Source organism: Pseudophryne corroboree, chromosome 7 (genome assembly GCF_028390025.1).
Source record: "Pseudophryne corroboree isolate aPseCor3 chromosome 7, aPseCor3.hap2, whole genome shotgun sequence".
NCBI classification, from domain to species: Eukaryota; Metazoa; Chordata; class Amphibia; order Anura; family Myobatrachidae; genus Pseudophryne; species Pseudophryne corroboree.
The window spans coordinates 88676850-88681947 of NC_086450.1; the positions used below are offsets into that span (position 1 = coordinate 88676850).

Consider the following 5098-nt stretch of genomic DNA (forward strand, 5'->3'; position numbering starts at 1 on the left):
CAAGTCAACGAGCAGACATGTGGTTATTGGGTGAGTTGGCCCACTTTTTTTGACATGAAATTACTAATTTTGAAAAAATATACTCTTTCTAATTTGTTATTCTCATCAAACAGGAGACCGTGGATATCCTTGCACCCCCTGGCTCATGACTCCTTACCGTAATCCCAGGCCAGGACCACAGACGGCATTTAACTCCGCGCTCACTGCCACTAGGCAGCTGGTGGAGCGCACAATTGGGGTCCTTAAAGGGCGGTTTCGTGTGCTCCACCGCACTGGTGGCGACATCATGTATTCGCCGGAGATGGCAAGTAAACTAGTGGTCCTGTGCGCTATACTACACAACATCGCGGTAAGGAGTAGCGTAGAGCTTCCTCAGACAGAGGAATTGCCTGATGAGGAGCCAGGGGTTGTCCGACACTTCGGTGGGGGGAGTGTTACACGGAGGGGGAGCCAAGTCAGGGCAAGCATTGTTGCGGAATATTTCAGGTATAGTGTTTTAAGATTCTCTTTTTTAATCAAAATAAAAACACAGTATGCTTTTGTTTTTTGAATAATTTTGTCATTTTGTTTGCTATTGTAAAGCCATTGTGTAATTAATTTGTTGCGTTGGAATATGTAATATTTATGTTGTAAAAAATCCGTTAACACGTTAAGCTTACAATGTGTTATTTGCAAAAACAATACTGTGATGTTGCTAAATAGTGTCCTTATTTGTTTTCTATCCTAAAATCCTGTTTATTTCAACAAACACACAAACAAATGAAACTGAATGTTGTCCACTTTGTGACTGTCCAGCTGAATGATCACACAAACTGTGGTGAGTACACAGATATGTATCTAAATTTACCCAAAACTGTGCGTGTGTCTGTGTCTGTTTCTTTTGTTGTATGTTTTATTTTTTTTTAAATTACTTCTGCGAATGCGTATTTCCGCTCGTGCTAATTAACACTCTGCTCTTCCCAGCATTGCAAAGATCAATAAAGTTATTAGAAATGACTGCATAGATTTTGGACCAATCACATGCTAGCAGACACTATAAATATATGCCCAAATAAGGAAAACGCCATTGCCATGATGCGTGCGGCACCTTTCACCAGGCGGGAGCTCCGCGTCCTGGTTGCGGTGATGGACCGCCGCGTAGGCCGCGTTGGGCGATTCATCCCAAATCGGGTTAAGCGCGAGGCCTACGCGGAGGTCCGCCACCTACTGCGTTCTCGCGTCCGCAGCAGGCGGACAATCATCCAGCTTGAGAGGAGATGGAGTGATCTCCGCAGGAGGACTCCAGAGCTGTTGGCGGAGATCCGCCAGCAAATCCGGGAAATGCATGCACGCAGTAAGTTAATTACATAAGATTATTAGCATAATTTGTGCAAATTTACACTAAGTGGTAGGCTAATTGCAACACTGAGTGAACAAATTAAAAAAATAGGACAGTGTGTGTGGTTAGGGCAAACAGTACTGACTGTAGCAAAGTGTCACCTAACAAGTGCATGTTGTCCTGAATTAATACCCAGGCAGGAAACTGAACACAAAAACTTGATTAGTGGTGTCTAGATAATAGGGTGGATTGAAGAGTGATCTGGTGATGTTGCCTAGACCAATCAATATGACTCTATGGAATAGATTAAGGAATGAGCGTCCAAAAAATTGTTTGAACTCATTTTGGTTGCTCTGGCCAACATGAAGAGGTTTTTAAAATGTATTTTGTTAAAAAATTTAAAAAAAAACACACAGTGTCTTTTACATGGAACAGAACAGTGAATTTTACATTTGTTTAGTATGTAATTTAACATGCAAATTAAAATTTGTCTTAAATATCATTATAGGACGACCACAACGGCAACGAACACAACAGGCACCTTCTCAGCCCCCTTCCCCTTCTCACTCCCCCACCACTTCCCAGTCCCCCTCCCATTCTCACTCCACCTCCACTTCCCTATCCCCCTCAGCTTCCCAGTCCCCCTCAGCTTCCCAGGCACCCTCAGCTTCCCAGTCCCCCTCAGCTTCCCAGGCACCCTCAGCTTCCCAGGCCCCCTCAGCTTCCCAGGCCCACTCCACTTTCCACTCCCCTTCTCAGGCCACCTCTCCTTCTCTTTCTGTGACCCCTTCTCCTCCTTCCCATTCCCCTTCTCCTTCTACTTCCAACTCCCCTTCTCAGCCCCCCTCACCCTCTAATGGCCTAACATTCTCTCCGCCCCCCTCGCCCTCTCAATCAGACCCTCCCTCAGAAATTAGATTACCAAACCCTCCTCCTTACCCCATCTCTCCTCCTTCCCCAAACCCTCCTCCTTCACTCATCCAGCCTCCTTCCCCCATCCCTCCTCCTTCCCCAATCCCTCCTCCTTCCCCCATCCAGCTGCCTTCACCACCCACAGAATGGGCAGAAGAAGCCCCTGATGGGGCCAGTGGTGACCCTAATGTTGCTTTGGAAAGTAAGTGTTTTTAATTTTCAAATCAAAATATGACCTACTTACACTTACAATGTACAAACATGCACTGCTGTACTGTTGCAAATCATCTAGCAACGTACACATTTTGAGCTCTTATTGCAGGTGTTCATGTTGCCTTGATAATTTTGAGAGTATCATTATATGTAGTGTTTATGTGTGCAATGTGTTGTGTGTCCACTCTAGGTCGACACTAATTTGTTGGACAGGGTTGCCAGGACTACATAGTTTAATCTGTTTATTTAAATTTCTAAAAAATTTAGAGATGAGTGCAGTTTAGTATGTTGTTAGTCTTTTACAATTGTGCCTCTCTATTCATAATGTTTGCACTTTCAAAACACACGCTTCACTTTGTTAGCCAGCAGAACAACACAATGATTTGTGGTGTTAAAGTAACACTCAGAAAATGCAAAATTACAAAGAATAAACCTGTTTGACCTTATTTTTGGAACTGGATTTACATGGATTGTGGGCATGCTAGGATATGTAGTCCTTCGGAAGATGTTGATATGCTGTGTGATCATGCAGGAACAAACCTCCTTAAAATTAATTTTCCACAGTCCAGATGTGAATGAATGACAACATAGTGTTACATTTACTAAGATGGAAGTTATGTTTAACATGGGATGTTGACCATAGCAACCAATCAGATTAACTATTAAATTATGTCCACTTTTACAAGATAACATGTTTAATTTGTTTGTTTGCTATGGTCTACTTCCCATCTTAAATTTAACTCCCGTAGTAGTAAATGGACAACATGGTGTGGTTCACTTTCTAGTGAAATTAAAAAACATTGCTGAGCAGGATTGTGTATTATGCTACTGATTTAGCCTTAAAGCAGCCATGATGTAGTCACTTAGGCATTAAAGCAGGCCTGTCCAAACTGCGTCCCTCATGCTGGAGAAATAATAAACATCCCAGCATGCCCTGACACACATTTTGCATTCTCTGACCACAAAACAGGGAAAAGACATGCTGGTAGATGTAGTTTCACAACAGCTGGAGGCCAGCTGTTTTGACATGCCTGCATTTAAGTGTGCTTTGTGCCTTTCTTGGATAATAAGTAATGTAATTCAGTTATTAATGTTTCTGTTGCATCTTAATTTCAGATGTTGCAGTTGGCGATCCTGGAAGTTTCCGAGGCATTATTGGCACAATGCGTCAACACCTTGCTGGATTAATACGGTGTTTGGACGAATTAGAAAAATTTGCATGAATTACTTTTATTGTAAATAATTATTAATGTTTAAAAAACAAAAAATAAAATAAAAACAAATGTTTCAAGTTAACCGGGGGTTGTGCTTATTAATGCAAAAAAAGATCAGCAGAATGGCAGGCCAAAATAGTTTTCATTAAACATTACTCACATGTAACGTTAGTTTTTTATAAAACAAACAGTTAGGAGATTATTGTGTTAATAAACATGTAAACACCTTCATTCACAAACAACATCTTTTAAAAAAGGAAAAAGTTTTTAGAAAATGTTCAAAAATTATTCATACAACACTTTTACATGTTGATGGGCAATTATGGCAACAAAGTGTTAATCAGGTTCTTTGGCCTGACTTAATTGTTTAGGAACATTAACGATCATTACACTAATTGGATTCGTAATTGACAAGGGCTTGTTGACTATAAAATGAAAGGGGTAAGTTCACTTAATGGGCCTTAAAAAAAATAAATGCGTTTTACCCGAAAAGTGTGCAATTTAAAGGAAAAATGAGTAAATGTACTACAACTTAGTATTTTTACAATGAAATATGTGTTTTTGCGAAGGCTTCGCAATGCTGCGATGGTTTTGCATTACTGCGATGTCATTTGGCGTACGCCCACTTTGTGTAATACTGCGTACGAATGTGCAAAAATACGTTGGGGGCGGATGTTCGCAAATTTACTACACTAACGCAACTTTGCGAATATGTTGTGCGACCGAAAAAATGAGCGATCAACTCGGAATGAGGGCCAGAGTCCCGTACCATGTACGAACTTTGCGTACAAACGCTGTGCTGGCTGTACAAAGTACACACAGCACGTACACACCCAAAGTTACACAGTAAACCCTTAACAGTTAAATACAATCTGGTGTCATGTATTCTTTCCCTGCTAAGGTTTAAAGTGTATTACTATCGCATGGATAGTAATACACTCCTTAGCAGGGAAAGAATACACAACACCATATTGTATTTAAACAGCTGGGTTCCGACACCACAGCCTATTGTTACTGAAAGGGGGTTACAATCACAAAGCAATACAATACAATAGAATAATGGCTATAGTCAATGTTACATACTTTTGGTTTTGCCTGCGCTTCCCGGTCCGGTCCTCAGTCATCACGGGTGATGACCTTCAGAGTCTGTGATAGTGACCTGGCCTGCAGCTGGCTCTTTATACAGTAGATCAAAACATAATACAATAGACACTGTGTGCTCTTCTTCCATTGGTTCGGGGGTGGGACATATCCTGTGCACCAGGGATCATTGGACAGATCAAGAAGTGGGCGATGGCTAGGACTTGAGATGTGGTTTTTGTTGTTTGCATCTGAGTTCCCGCCCCATGACCAGTTAAACCCATCACATTAATCATACATAAATCTGGTATTATTAAGAATTTAATGTGGTAATATATAATAATGTTCTTATTCCCACCAG

At 41.2% G+C, this 5098-nt stretch overlaps 1 long non-coding RNA gene across 1 annotated transcript; it reads left to right on the forward strand.

The window, feature by feature from the left end:
• Nucleotides 1-343: 343 nt before the first annotated feature.
• LOC134943415 (uncharacterized) lies at nucleotides 344-1924 on the forward strand. The gene is made up of 3 exons (XR_010181519.1): nucleotides 344-486; nucleotides 796-817; nucleotides 1827-1924. It is a non-coding gene; the product is annotated as an uncharacterized LOC134943415 (long non-coding RNA).
• The last annotated feature ends 3174 nt before the right edge of the window (nucleotides 1925-5098 follow it).